This window comes from Lepidochelys olivacea (assembly GCF_965140295.1).
Source record: "Lepidochelys olivacea isolate rLepOli2 genome assembly, chromosome: 1".
NCBI classification, from domain to species: Eukaryota; Metazoa; Chordata; order Testudines; family Cheloniidae; genus Lepidochelys; species Lepidochelys olivacea.
This window is the reverse complement of record NC_140411.1, coordinates 168297261-168313746: the sequence shown is the minus strand read 5'-3', so window position 1 is coordinate 168313746 and position 16486 is coordinate 168297261. Positions and strand designations below refer to the sequence as shown.

Below are 16486 nucleotides of genomic sequence, written 5' to 3'. Positions count from 1 at the left end.
TCTCTAAGTTGCCACAAGTACTCCTTTTCTTTTTGCGAATACAGACTAACACGGCTGTTACTCTGAAACCTGACAAAAAGGAGAGTTATTCAGTTAGTTCCAGCATGGGAGAGATGATTTTTAACTTGATAATCCAGCTGTCAGTGGGATTCTGAAATGTCACTCCTACACCTGGCAGAACTAATTTGTTTGCATCTCATTTTAGGAAAAAAGTTAAAAAAGAGTATAAGAGTTCCTTTTCAAGTTGATGCAGAGTGCTCAAAGGAGACCGGTACATCCTCTTGCTCCTTTCTGACTTGGCCAGCCCAAAAGACCCAGATGAAGGAGAAAGATTTTTAAAATCAAAAGCTGAAGTTAAAATTTACTATTATTTCTCTTAGCTGTTTTTTAAAGCTGTATTCTTTTTTAAGTCTCTCTTTAAAGGACAAACTACCTACACAAGGAGATTTTTTTTTTCAGAGTAAAGCATATTTTGGTGCAGAGTTTGGATACAAGTGCCTGACACTACATAATTTACACTTTAAAAAAAAACAAAAAACACAACATGCAATGGCAAGAATATTGATTCTTAACCAGCCACTTTAGGCCCTGTTTCTGTAACCACTTATGTACGTGAATAACCCCATAAAATTACTCACATGCATAAATATTTCTATAATGTGGCCTTGTGTGCGTGTATGTTTGATTTTAAAACAAAACATTTCACAACTGGACTGACAAAAGAGAAGTAGTGAAGACATTAAAACTGTGGGAAACAATGGGGAAGTGAATTCGAGGGTCCTTTATGTTAAAAATGAGATTACCTAATGTTCTGATAACAAATACAAATTGTTTTTAAAATCCAATATTAAAATAGACCAGGTCCAAAAACTACAAAGCCTCCCAAACTCGGATGCGCCTCCACATCCTCCTATTCATTAAATCCTTCTCTCTCCTGCCACCCCTTACCTCAAGAGGGCCTGGAAGAATAGATAAGCCTTGCAATATGACCCAAAGATCACCAAATCTATGATTTAGCATACCAGGGAATAGTATGTATAAAGGCATTTCATTCCTGAGACAAGGACTCACTTGAGAATATCTTCCAATTAACCCTTTCCACAAGGACTAAGTATGCCTCCACTGGGAGTTCTGTGCTTGACCATTATGGGAGCAGGACTAGGTACTTAGTAATGAGCTCTTCTGAAGTATTTTAATACAGAGCCCAGATCCTGCAAACACTTGTGCATGCACTCAGCTTGATAAATCAACATACTGGATAAAAGAAAGTTGGATCAGGATAATTTTTCCTCCAAACACAAATTCATAGATCCCATGGCCAGAAGGGACCATTGTGTTCATCTAGTCTGACCTCTTGTGTAACACAGGCCATAGAACTTCCCCAAAATAATTCATAGGGCATATTTTTTAGAAAAGCATCCAATCTTGATTGACAAATGGTCACTGGTGTGACTGCTGCTGGAATACTGTGTCCAGTTCTGGGGTCCACAATTCAAAAAGGATGTTGATAAATTTGAGAGGGTTCAGAGAAAAGCCAGGAAAATGATTCAAGGATTAGAAAACATGCCTTTATAATGATAGACTCAAGTAGCTCAATCTATTTACAGTCAAGTACCTAAATGGGGAACAATATTTAATAATTTAACAGCTCTTCAGTCTAGCAGACAAAAGGTATAAACACGATCCAATTCAGACTGGAAATGAGATGTAAATTTTTAACAATGAGAGTAATTAACCATTGGAACAATTTACCAAGGGTTATGGTAGGTTCTTCTTTGGCAACTTTTAAATCAAGACTGGATGTTTTTCTAAAAGACATGCTCAAGGAATTATTTTGGAAAATAGAGCACAGTTTGAAAATTAACTTAGTTGCTTATATTAGTTCAAAAGCCAAGGAAGTGAATTTTGTAGTTCCACAGAAATCAATTTTTCTTTAGTATCAGTTACATGCCTGAGACATTCAGTTCAGCTTGGGGTTTTTTAAATTCTTTATTGTTCTCTAACATATTGTTCCACGTTTCCATAGGAGTTTGGATTCTCCCCCTACAACCCCCCCCTTTGAAACCAGCTAGAAAGGATATTCCATTATATACCTAACACAGAAGACAGTGAAACATACCATATTAAAAACTCTATATACTTAAATTATTTTACAAAGACTTGATAGGACTTTCATCACAAAATTCATGATACAATATTAGCCCTCTCAGTTACAATCAAGTATAGCAATCACATACCTATAAGGCTGAACTCATTCAAGAAAGAAGCTAAGTGCAAAAAAATATTACAGGATCAGTAGTTTCTTCATTTATTGACAGATGTATCCAAAACACTCATTTTGTATTTTGCTCATAATACCACAAGGATACCAAGTGTCACGGGAAATGACCTCTGGTCAAGAAGCCTCCTATTGTGTTGTCTAAGATGATTTCCTGTAGCTTTAGTTTAATGTGCTCTCTGTGGAAGGAAATGAGGGCAGAGTCTGCCCTGTCTTGCCATTTGTGTTATTTTACAGCTGTGCAAAGGGAGTGCAAAATAGCACCAAATCAGAATTCCTCTCACTTACAGTGGTAGCTTTTCACTCACTTCACACAGGCGTAAGTGATTGACACAAGTATGCAAGGCAGCAGCTTACAGCTCCAGAATCGTCTTCCATCTCCAATGGGCAGTCTACTCCAAATGTCCACATCAGACAGCCTCTCAGACTCATCATGTAATTGGTATAGAAGTAAGTCCACTCCTCCCCTCCCCAATCTCAACTCTTAGCTTTGCTGAACACTGATTCTATGAATTCACATCTTTGGTCTTTCACTATATTAGTCTACCAGCACTCTAATTTTTGCCTTATCAAGAATAAAAGTGAGCACTTTGAACCAAAAAAAAGTTGCTTTCTAATCAATTGTAACAAAAATAGACAATATCCTCTCATCAGGGAGATAAGCACAGTACATTTTTGTCTATCAGGTAGTGGATAAACATCCAAATTCCCTTCACCATAACCCTCATTTATTTTTATAAGATTTTGAAGTAATTACACACACACACACCCCTTCAAAAGACAAAATACAGGAACTGAACAATAAATCAGGGAGAAGAGAAATGGGTTTTTAAAAAAATTTATCTAGTCCTGCTAGAAATATCCATGCAAATGAACATAGAATCATAGAATATCAGGGTTAGAAGGGACCTCAGGAGGTCATCTAGTCCAACCCCCTGCTCAAAAGCAGGACCCATCCCCAATTAAATCATCCCAGCCAGGGCTTTGTCAAGCCTGACTTTAAAAACTTCTAAGGAAGGAGATTCCACCACCTCCCTAAGCAATGCATTCCAGTGTTTCATCACCCTCCTAGTGAAAAAGTTTTTCCTAATATCCAACCTAAACCTCCCCCACTGCAACTTGAGACCATTACTCCTTGTCCTGTCCTCTTCTACCACTGAGAATAGTCTAGAACCATCCTCTCTGGAACCACCTCTCAGGTAGTTGAAAGCAGCTATCAAATCCCCCCTCATTCTTCTCTTCTGCAGACTAAACAATCCCAGTTCCCTCAGCCTCTCCTCATAAGTCATGTGTTCCAGACCCCTAATCATTTTTGTTGCCCTTCGCTGGACTCTTTCCAATTTATCCACATCCTTCTTGTAGTGTGGGGCCCAAAACTGGACACAGTACTCCAGATGAGGCCTCACCAATGTCGAATAGAGGGGGACGATCACATCACAGGAGAAAGCCAAATCAGTGTAGCAAAATAAAATACTGGTTTTGTTTTACTTCCATTTTGGTGATTAGTCCCCTCAAATGCTACTGAAATGAATGTATTACAAAAAAATTGAGTTGAAATATTCTTAATTGTGCATATTGCAAGACATGCTCCATTTCACAACTGCAATGCTTTGGGTTTTGTTGCTCCTTTTTGCTCCCACTTGCCTCCTGTTTGTATGGCACCCTTATAGAGCTGTAGCTCACGAAAGCTCATGCTCAAATAAATTGGTTAGTCTCTAAGGTGCCACAAGTACTCCTTTTCTTTTTACAGTGCTATGTGTAAGCAGTGGGAGGAACCACACCTCAGAGCATCCGATTCCTTCCTTAATTCTTCCTCAGTACTTGCTCTCTCAAGCAGATTATAACACATGTAGGGCTGGTCTACACAGGGAACTTACATCAGCATACCTATGTGTCTCAGGGGCATGAAAAATCCACCCCCCACAAGTGACATAACTAAGCCAACTTATACCACGGTGTAGACAGTGCTAGGCTGACAAAAATTCTTCCATCAACCCAGCTACCACCTCTCAGGGAGGTGGATTACTGTGCTGATGGGGGAACCCTTCCTGTCAGCATAGGTGGTATCTACACTGAAGTACTACAGCTGTAACTGCGCTGCTGTCGTGATTTAAGTGTAGACGTACCCGTAACCTCCTACTCCCTAAAATGTCTCTAGACAGTGCGCTGGAACTAGAGCCAAGATCCCATTATGTGACTGCTATTTGTCCCGCTCTGCCCCACTGTGGTAGGGAGAATAGCAGCTACACAGCATCTCTATCCTTTCTCACCCAAGATCTAGGCAGACTGCACAGGGGCATGGAAGTGAGAGTCTTAGTCCTCCTAAGATACCTGCACAGCCACATAGGCCAGGTTGCTGTCACTGAGTATGTTGCAGCATGTTTGTCCAGTCAGAAACTTTGTCTTCATATCTATCGGTAAAGTACCTAGGATACTGCTAGCCCTTCATTAACAATAGACACCCAGCACCACACAGAAGGTGCTCGGGAATGCACCCCTAAGCAGATACAGGGGTTAGCTGTTATTTATCTCTGACCATGCGTTCCCAGAGCGTGGATCTGCACACCACAACCTGACCACAGCTAGACCTTCACACTGGGTATGCAGTTATGGAACCAAAAGAAATTTAAAAAAAAAAAAGAAGTCCCAGTCATGCTTCCACATACACAATAAAACACATGCTTAGATGTAGGCAGTGAAATAGGATCTCAAAATTTACTGCTGGGGGAATTCTGCACCACTGCACAATGCAGAAATTAACAAAAATGAATGTTGTGCGCACAGAATTTCCTTTCTTCCTCCCACAGAAATGGGCTGCAGAGATGTTGTCCGCCACGAGGGGATGCTGTACCCGGCAGAGCCCAGCTCACAAATAGAACACAAGCCCAGGGGAGGAGAGGGAGGGAACTGGAGGGTTCCCAGCATGCCCTGAAGGAAGGAGGCGGTGGTGCATGGGAAACTCTGTGCAAGCCTAGGACCCAGCATCAGCCTCTTTCTCCCTCTGGATCCCTGGGCTCTGGAGGAGAGGGGGGTGTAAGTGTCTGGCCCCCGGGGAGAGGAGCAGAGAAACAGAAACTGGGTTGTCATAGGGGTTTCCTTAACTCTCTGCCCTGGGGGAATTTTTGTGAGTGTCCGTATTGTTACAGACATACTTGCTGGACAGGTATTTTGAAATAAGTTACCAAAGTAATTGAAACTGGCATGATTATATAGTGTTATTTTGACAAATGTGCAGAATTTTAAAATATTGCGCTCAGAATTTAATTTTTTGGTGCAGAATTCCCCAAAGAGTAAAACCTACAACGAGAAAAGATTGTGTTCTTACTAAATTACCCAGCAAAGTTTTGTAAGATGGTCCCCACTTTTAAACAATTTACAGGATTTCTGTACATGGCAGGAGGAATGGGGCAGCCAGCAAAAGAACCAAAGAAGCTAGTTGTATTCCCAAGTAGAAAAGTATTTGTAATATTCCTTGGAGATTGTAATCACAATGAATATCATTAGGACAATTAGTCACTTAAGTGTTATACAAATTCATTACCATCCTCTTTTACCCAGATGGCATATACTGTATATAGCAATGATACCATAGCAGAAATCAAAATTACAGACAGCTTTTGACTCTTTACAGAATTTTTTCCAAAACAACTTGTTCTCAATTCAGTAATAAATGTTATATTGTTTGGAACTAAAAGCAGATGATGTATACAGTCAAACTTCTGAAAACTGAACACATATGGCAGGATTGCCCTGGAGAATGAACTAACTAACTACTAGAATTTAACTATTTGACTTGATGCAAATTTTACATCTGCTTCTCATTTTTCTACCACATTTATAAAAGTGAATCAAAGTATGACATTTCATTATGTTATTAGTGGCTTCTCGTTTTCTACATTAACCAACAATCTACAACTTCTGATCCTGAAATACATACTTCTGTGATATATTTAATCGACATACAAAATTGTGTTTACTTATTTGGAGGTCACACCTCTGTTGAGGAGGAAGGGACAGATAGAGAATGTTACGTTACAGAAGAACATTTCTGGTCATGCAGGCAAAGCCAGGAATAAACAAATCTCATGCTTCAAGGTATGATATGATCACAAGTCAGAAAGGAAACCTTAAACCATGTAGAGTATTGCACATTTTTCCCCCTTCCTCTACATAACAAGTAGTGGTCATTGCTGAGTGCAGGATTTCAGCCTCAAAGGAGCAATGCTATGTATGATCCATAATGGAAAATTTTATATTTCTGTGTTTTAGATACACCAAGGAAAATTAAGGCACATATTTATTGTTCCCTTGTATCATCTGAAGACGACTCAGTGGTCAGTTTGAAATGAGTTAGTGGTCTCAGGGCTTGATACAAAGCCCACTGAAGTCAATGAAGAGATGCATATTGATTTCAGATGGCTTAGGATTAGGTTCTTGATGCAGTTCCTGCTAGGCAGCTCTCTAAATCAGGAAATCCACCCTCATAATTGGCACCAGCTGATGCTATTATCGGCCATCTCAGTAAAGTGTACAGAAATTGAACTGTCCTCTTAGGCTAGGTCTACCATTGGAAACATCATGTTACAAAACGTGTTAGCCACGTGCTTTAACACAATGTTAAATAAAACTTGGTACCTACCACATCTCAGTAAGATTTTTTTAAACATAACTATTCTTGTCCACACTAAGGGCAAAATCATGTTTTAACATAATGATGCGTTTTCTCAGTGCAAACAAGTCCTTGCTGCAGGATAAAGTGTCTTACCAAAAAATAGAGTTATGGCATATAGACAAGATAGTGTGGGGAAGCTTGTATTGCGCATCCTGAATACATTCTGGAGATAAAGAAAACTTCATTTGTAGTGCTTTCATTGTCACATCTTTTAGGATAACTTTTTTAAAATGAAAATTATGACATTCTATTTTAATTAAATTGTTTACTGTTTCACTACAGGGCTGAAAACTACTCCTGTGGTAGGAAGTTATAAACAAACAAACTTATGATGCGATGCCAGCTAATTTAAAAGATGTTTGCTTAAATTCGTTAGTTGTATTGCAAGGAAAAACAATCCAAGGAAAAATACTGTAAAAGTATCTAAACTCCAAGGACGGAAAGGAATTGTTAAAGTGGAACAAAAGGACATAACTGAGATGAAATAAACACAGGAAAATTTAAGCTGAATATTAGGAGGAAAAAAACAGTGAAATCTATTAGACTGAAATAGCTTCCAAAGGGAAGCAATTAAAATCAACTGTAAAGGGAAATGCTGCAATGCCAAAGGATGAAATAGTGACTTAATAAAACTTTTGCATCTCTTATTTCTGCAGCTCTATGTAAAGAAAGGACTTGGGGGTTTCTTTAAATGGAGAGATGGGGAAGGGAGAATGGCCACACTCCCAAGATACCCTAAATATTCTCTATAAACCAAAGTCTGTTAATAGGCACAAAATGAACATAATGAAGACCATACATACCTATTCTGCACAAAAGGAAAGACCTTAATTGCTCATCCTGTATTGCAGCATAAAGTGTGCTGCTCCAGGAGATGCAGAGGGTCCAACAGCAACAATTATGTAGATATCAAATACAGCATGGCTTATCAAGGCAATACATGTCTCTCAAGATCAGGTGCTCATCAAGCAGATGACTCTTCAGACAGGAAGCTGTAAATGAAATCATACACATGGATACACAGAAGAAACATTTGGCTTCACAAGCATTTTTTTAATATGTAAGCATTGAAGGAATTTCTCTTATGGCTCAAACAACCATAAACTATTCACAGAATCAATTTTACTTACAGTTCAGTAAACCTTTTATTCAATTTGAAAGAAACTGTAGGCTTTAGCTTATCAGAGAGGCTGCACTGTAACATCCTGGGGTTCAAAGATGCTCTGCCACATTTCAAGATTTTTGGCAATGATTTGGGCTATTAGAAATATCTGGTTGCTAGGGAAAACGCTTGTAATGACACACACTACCCACGAAGCAGAATTTGCTTTGCAAATTAGAAGGGGGGGAAATCAAGATGGGGAAGGATCATAATGGTATCTATCATAAGGATAATTACGTAAGATGTGCATTTTTAATCTATAAAGAAAATTGCTAGTTTCACAAAAAGAAACACAGAAATATTACATAATACAGAAAATTACTTAGGACTTGACTCAAAAGCCAGATGAGCCTTTATGAAAAGTACATAGGCGTGTTTTAACTCAGTGTGCCTACATCGAGGTACTTATCCAGGCCTAATCCCCATGGAATTAGAATGCCTCACAAATATTAATGCACATATCCACACACCATTCCCCCATGCTAGTATCCCCATCTAACAGAAGAGGGTAACAGATACAGAGGCATTAAGTGACTTGCCCAAAGTCACATAGGAAGTTCGTTGCAGAGCTAGGAAGTGATACCAGATGTCCGAAATCCTAGTCCAATCCCCTAACCACAAGAGCATATCCCTTGCTTGTAGTCCCCTAGGAGCTCCATATAAGGCACCCTTTTGGCATCTGGGGAATTACTATGCCATAATTAACATCTTAAAGTATCAATTTACACACACACTCACTCTCCAGATATGTAAATGGGTATTTCATAGAGAAATCACAATTTTCTTTACATTTTTCCCCCAAATACTGCACTTTCATCTAAAATTTGCTTTTTGAGAGCGTTAATAGGACAAAGATGGGGAAGAAAGTAACTTCTGATGTGGTTTTGTCCTACTTCACTAAAAAAGTCTATTGATGCTATTAATACTTAAAAAAAATTCACCAGCTTCAGCCAAAGTGAAGGGTACAGTAGTACTATACGTCTCAGTCATTTCTTCTGGTCAGCATTGTATCTAAGAAAAAGGGGATAGTAAGAAAGCATGCATATCAAATTTAGTAAACTGTCAAGCTATTCTTTGTAGGCTGAATGCTTTGCATGGCATAAGAAAGATGCTGTAATTAAAAGAATAGCTCCCTTATGACTGAGAACTGAGAAAGTTTAATTATGCTTTCAACTATTGGGAATGAGAGACTCTGATGACAGAGATACTTCTCCATAGTCACATGAATTACGCCTAGTAAGATTTAATGAAACTTAAGCAGATTCATTGCTAATAAATAAATGTCACTAAAATAAGTGTTCATAAAAACTAACTTTATATAGTCTTATTTTACTTATGAAATTAAAATTTTCAATCCATGAGAGAATCAAATGTTGCAGAAATCACGAACAGGGTGAAATGCATTAAATGAACAAATTTAACAATTACTGACATCAACTGGCTCCACTCCTGGCAATCCCACCAGAGGCCATGGAGACTGAATTACCCCTTTCACAGTTGAGGGTGATTATCACTGGTCAGACTGGAAGCCCACATTGGAAACATGAAACAGTTGGGAGCCCTCTTGCAAAGTAATCGCTCTCAACTGCTTTAGTCTCTTTCCCCGGCCCAATGACTACCCGTTGTCATTCACAGCATTTATTTTGACATTACCAAAACATTGATTAGTTTCAACTCAAGATTTTCCTCAGCTTTTCAATTCACTGAAAAATTCCTTCCCCCCTCCAAAAAAAATTAACCAAACCAAAAAATCCATTATTCACGTAACTCTACTTAGCCCTGGTCTACACTGGGGGGGGGGAGGGGGGGTGGCCTTACGTGAATAACGTAGCTGAAGTCGATGTACTTAGATCGACTTACCATGGTGTCTTCGCCGCGGTGAGTCAACTGCGGCCGCACCCCCATCAACTCTGCCTGCTCCTCTCGCAGCGCTAGAGTACAGGAGTTGACGGGAGAGTGCTCGGGGGTTGATTTATCGCGTCTAGATTAGATGCGATAAATCAATCCCCGCTGGATCGATCAATGCCCACCAATCTGGCGGGTAGTGAAGACATACCCTTAGGGGCAGCTTTCAGTGAGACTTAGGCACTTAGGAGCCCACACAGTATTTGCCGGATGGCAGTTTTAACTTGTTCTTTTAAATCAATTTGTTCTATTCAAATTTGAAGTGATCTATCAAATTTAAAAGAAAAAAAAGACCAGCTTGGTCTTATGACACTATTGATTTGTTTTAGGCTGTAGCCCATTCTAGCGCAGCATTTTTCAAAGTTTGGGTCGCGGCATGTAAGACACTGGGTTGCTCTGGACAGCACTGCTGACCAGGACGTTAAAAGTCCCATCGGTGGTGCTGCCCAGCTAAGGCAGGCTAGTGCCTGTTTCGACACCAAACCACCTCGGAAGCAGCGAGCAACAGGTGGGCCACGGGGCTCCATGTGCTTCCCCTGCCCCAAGCACTGGCTCTGCACTCCCACTGGACAGGAACCTGCACCCCAAACTCATCCCTGGCTCCACCCCAGAGCCTGCACCCCCTCCTGTACCACAACCCCCTGCCCCAGCCCAGAGCCCCCTCCCACATCTGGAACCCCTCATTCCTGGCCCCGCCCCATAGCCCTCACCCCCAACCTCTCCCCTAGCCTTGAGCCCCTCCCACACCCCAAACCTCTCATCCCCAGCTCCACTGGGTCACGGGCATCAATTTTCTTCAACTGCGTCCCCAGAAAGTTTGAAAACTACTGGTCTAGCAGATAAAGGGACTGGGAGTCAAGAGACAGCTGGGAATGGAACCCATATCACTGACCTGCCCAACATCACATAGCAGGTCACCTCACCAAGCCTCTGTCTCCCTTCCCACCCTTTGTCGGTCTTGTGTACCGAGATTGCAAGCTGTCTGAGGAAGGGACAGTCTGTCATTCTGTGTATGTAGAGCACCTACACTACAATGGTATCTCAATTTCAATTGGGTCCTCTAAGTGTTACTGTAATATAAATAATCAATAGCTTGCTCCCTTTTCTCCAACATTCCTTGATGCAGACTAGGGGTTGATAAATGTTAAAGGAGGGCAAAGTTTCTTTTTTGTTATTTTAATACTTGACTATGTGAAAAGTTAAACCTTTATCAGTGTTGATAAATGCAAAGTAATGCACATTGGCAAACATAATCCCAACTATACATATAAAATGATGGGGTCTAAATTAGCTGTTACCACTCCAGACAGATCTTGGAGTCATTGGGGATAGTTCTCTGAAAACATCCACTCCATGTGCAGCAGCAGTCAAAAAAGCAAACAGAATGTTGGGAATCATTAAGGGATAAATAATGAGAAGAAAACATCACATTGCCTATATATAAATCTTTGGTATGACCACATCCTGAATACTGCATGCAGATGTGGTCGCCTCATCTAAAAAAAAAGATTGAAATTGGAATAGGTTCAGGAAAGGGCAACAAAAATGATCAGGGGTATGGAATGGCTGCCATATGAGGAGAGATTAATAAAACAGGGACTTTTCAGCTTGGAAAACAGATTACTAAGGGGGGATATGATAGAGGTCTATAAAATCATAACTGGTATGGAGAAAGTACATAAGGAAGTGTTATTTACTCTCTCATATAACACAAGAACTAGGGGGTCATTAAATGAAATTAATAGGCAGCAGATTTAACACAAAAGTAGTATTTCTTCATACAATGCACAGTCAACATGAGGATGTTAAGGCCAAAAATATAACCGGGCTCAAAAAAACTAGATCAGTTCATGGAAAATAGATCCATCAATGGCTATTAGTCAGGATAGGCAGAGATGGTGTCCCTAGCCCCCGTTTGCCAGAAGCCGGGAATGGGCAACAGGGCATGGATCACCTGATGATTACCTATTCTGTTCATTCCTTCTGGGGCACCCAGCACTGGCCACTGTTGGAGGACAGGATACTGGACTAGATGCACCTTTGTACTGACCCATTACGGCCGTTATGTTCTTTTCTAACGCACAGGATTTGTAGAGTTATATTTGTCTATTTTATGGAATTTGGCTTTGTATGGTCCCCGCAAACTTCTGCTTCCCATGTGAAATATTTTTGATTACTCATAACTTCTCCAGACTTTTGACAATTACTCTAATTTAAAAGCAGCATTAATCTATCTTGGATCTATGTAAACAGAGATCCTAACAACAATTACAACACCAGCCTGGGAAATAGGAAATACAAATTTCATCTCTCACTTCACAGCTTCAATTCTGGGGGAAAGAAATAACCACAGAAGCTATCAATGCTCAGCATGAACGGACCTGTTCATTTTGTTACTTTTGGTCAGAGTAATTACACACATCAAAACAGCAACTTAATCCAGCAACACAGAAAAAGGATAACAAACAAGCCAACCTTGTTCAGTTGCATGAAAAACTAAAAAGCAGCTGTAGAAATACTCTAGCATTACTCAGTGCTTTGGACCAGACTCTGCCACTCCTACTCAGGTAGTACTTTATTGACAATAGTGCTACTCATGACTGACAGAGCTGCTTGTAGTATAAGGTACCATGTGAGTAAGAGTGGCAGGATAATGGAGCTACTCAGAGTAAAACACTCAGAGTAAGTAAAAAAACACAGCAGAATCAGGGACTCTGTTCGCCAACAATGGCCTGAATCCTACAATGAGGTCTGTGGATTGACCCCAGCACTAGAACAGACCCCCATTAACTTCAGTCTGCCTGCCTAGATGCTGACCCTGCAATAAACTATGTCATTGTGCTTTAATTTTTTCATCAACAGCCATTAAAATAACTTGCATCTTTAAGTTTGTCAACTTAACCGCAGTCTTCCAAGGAAGCTCAGATTTCATATTGCAGACACAACACTGAAATCCTTAGAGAAGCTTAGTACACTCCTTTTGTAATTTGTTTTACTTATCAAAATATATTCCTCTAAATTACACCTAAAAACCACTTTATGATATTTACCATACATCAAAAAACACATTTTATAATAAAAATCCAGCTAGCTATATAACTCATATGTCAGACTGATCAGAATTACACAAGTTTGCACAGATTGCATGTGACAAGCTACACCAGTGGGGTGCAAACATTACAAATGGAAACAACAGCCTCTGTTAAATCCTGACCTCTGGGTACTCTGGGCTCCTGGACTCAGAAGCTAGGCCAGAAAGCCATGTTTTACCTCAAATGAAATTTTATTAACTCTGAAATTTCATAAAAATCAATCCAAATCTCTGGCTAAGAGTTTTTATGACCCATGTTGAAGATAAGCTACCCTACTAAAATGAAAGAACTAATTGACCAATTTCAATGTATTCTATGAGACTGAATGGAAATGTACATTGGCTGTTCCCTGACCACATAACACAACACAGCTTTGCTCAAGCACAAAGAATAGTAAAACTATTCATTTTAGCTAATAATTGGAAACTTTCTATTACACTAATCATTGCACTAAATCTAAATGCTGGGTGTGGAGTTTCCACAATATTGCAGTCAGTCAAATGTAACAAATCATTGATTTCTGACAAGGACCATCTATTCAGTTGCAACAGTATGTATCTGTTAGCATGGGCACTTTACTAGTGGAAAATATTAGGGCTGACGGATTCATTGCTACAATATAAAATGTCATAGCTTTATTTTGTATTAGCGGTTTCTTGGTCAGTAAGGCCTGAAAAACCACTCACTCATGGCAAAGGGGAAGCTTCCCTTGGAGAGAGGAGGGAACATGCCATCCATTTCTACAGAACTTCAGCTTTCATTTAAAATAATGAAGCTTCCACCTTGGAAACATTCCAAATGTGAAGCAATTCAGTGATGTCTTTCCAGAGTCTGCAGACCGCTCCAGTGCTTCTGCAGCTGCTCACAGCTGCATCTGCTACCAAGCAGCAACAAGGTAGAGTTAACAAGGTTGTGGGCAGCATATAGCTACTATTCAGAACCCTGTGGACACCAGAGAAATCCTCAAAAATGTCATCTTTATGTAACCTGAGAAAGCTGCAAGCCTAGAGTTATTCATGGGGAAGATGCTTCCAACACCCACCCTTCCCCCTGCCTCCCAAAATATGGAGGCTAAATAGGGAGAGGGTTAATGTACTGGAGACCTGTTTCTTCTCCTCTTCCCATACCCAAATGCCAAAACCTTGAGTGAAGGCAAAAGACTTTATAGGGGGTGGGCAGAAAAATATAAAAAGCTCCTTTACCATTCCAGCAGCTAAAGTGGGAGGGTCATATTTATTAGACACTTGCTAATCAAATACTAATATGAAAGATACAGGATCCAGGGACAGCAACCAAAAGGAATCCCAGCATCATTCCCTTTCTGGCACTGGAGGGGCAGGAGACCTATGCTTCTCACTAAGGAGTTGCTCCTGAACCTTGGTGATGGGTCCATCCCCATCTTCATCTTTTTTAGCTTTAGATCTCCAGCTGTTAGTGAGATCTAGCAAATTTTTTATGACTGGCTGGTGATGGTATTTGTAAATGCCCCAAATAATTCTTTAGATGAAGGTACATCTGCTTCATAAGGTAAAAAAGGAAGCAACAGCAGTTTGCTATCAAAATAAAGTGCCATATCCCAGTTTTGAAGACCCACACAAAGTGGGTTTATTTCCTACACACTTTAGTAATTCTATACCACAAAAAAAAAAAAAATTCAGAACCTCATACTCTGTCATTCAGTCACTATTACTGGCAGCGGTGCATGGGTCTCAGAACAGTGGCTAATCTTACATACCATACGTGCCTAGAGCATTTAGCTATTGCAGCAAGTTGGGGGATGAAGTAACACACTTCATGAATTTCCTCAGCATGGTTTATTTTAACTATAACTCATTGCATGATGTTATGTACTCAATGGATTTTACATATTACATCTTCTAACATGCCATAAACCCTATTGAACCTATTTCCAATCAAAGTGGAAACCTATATGACCACACAGGGACAGGCTCCCACTAAGTTGCAACGAACCACCTAGATTTTTTCAGAAAACTCAGAAAGTAGACATTTTGTGTACTCAGCAACAAGTCCTCGTCTCTGAATGCTGGTTTTCTGGGAGAGTATGGAGGTTTGAGAGAGAGAGTAAGAATTTGATGAACTGATCATATCAAGACCGTGCAAACAAATTCTGGAGTAGTTCTTCATGTAGTGCAGCTAGCGCACCTCAACCGGACCTGCACTGTTCCTGTGATTAACCTCTCATGAGCAGAGGGAATCTGTTGTGATGACTCATGCAACGATTCTGTGATGAGCACAAGAGACTAGGCGGAAACCAAGTCCAGTTTTACTCAGATAACGAAAGGTATACAGCCAATGCATTAAATTAAAAATGTGCCACAGGTCTGTTGGTGCTTCTAGTAGATTTTGCTTTGGGAAAAGACCAAAGCACACAAATATGGTGCTGACAGGGGCAACCTTCAGTTTAGGTCTGGCATTTTGCTGGTTTTATGTAACCATGTTATTGTCTGTTACTCTACGATGAAAGAGCACTTACCATGGACGCTGCAAGAAGATGCTTTTACTAAGATACAGAGCACACTTTTAAAGGAAGAACTTCACTACAAAAAGCAAACATCTGTATTTCTTGCAAGGTTAACATTTTCCAAAAGCCACACATCTTGTTTGATACCTCACCATACTACCTGCTTTGAAAATTCTCCCTTTTTTTTTAAAAAAAAAAAAAGGAAAAAGGGTCAGATTGATTCTTTTATGCCACTATTGTACGCTTCTGTGAGAAATGCCACCGTCTGCTATGATTCCATGGGAGCCTCTCCAGGAGAAAGCAGCCTCTCGGGCCGTCAGCCCACGTAACCCCTCAGGCTATTAAATCTTACAGGTTGGTCTCAATTCTGAAGGGCTACCGGGTAGCTGCTAAGTGAACAAGTAGTCTGGTTAGGCAGCCACCTACAATTGCCTTCCCTAATACCAATGTATCAAAGAACTAAAACTAAAGGGAAATCTCACATCAAAAGCTATCTCACTGCACCCCTCATTACCATCCTAACATGGCATCCTAGAGCAGAAGCTTAGCCAGCCTAACTGAATGCCCACCAGCTAGGGAAGATTTCTGCAGAGGCTCAAATACATCACGTCACCCTGGATGCACTTTTCTTCTGTCAACTAGGGAGAAGCAAGGGGCCCACTGATTCACCCTCTTCCCGAGGGTCAGAAAAATAGGACAGAAGATGTTTCACCATTGATTTCTTGTTAAAATATCCTCTAAAACAAAAGAAACCCCCTAAAAACATCCCTCCCTTGCAAATCTAGCCCATGAAAAACTATAAACAATTAATCCTCATTTGTTCTGGCTTTGCGAGTACAGCAAACCATTCTAGATGCATCACCTGGGGAACTATCTAGGTCCCCGGGGATTGGCA

At 40.2% G+C, this 16486-nt stretch overlaps 1 protein-coding gene across 6 annotated transcripts in view; it reads right to left on the bottom strand.

Moving 5' to 3' along the window:
• Window positions 1–16486, bottom strand: part of TIAM1 (TIAM Rac1 associated GEF 1) — a 276930-nt gene that overhangs the window by 196294 nt on the left and 64150 nt on the right. For 4 of the 6 annotated variants that reach the window (XM_084620561.1, XM_084620566.1, XM_084620567.1 and 1 more), the window contains exon 2: window positions 7754–7942. The exons of the other annotated variants lie outside the window; for them this stretch is intronic. The gene's annotated coding sequence lies outside the window, so the exon portion shown is untranslated. The remainder of the gene's footprint in view (window positions 1–7753; window positions 7943–16486) is intronic. 6 annotated transcript variants of the gene reach the window in all.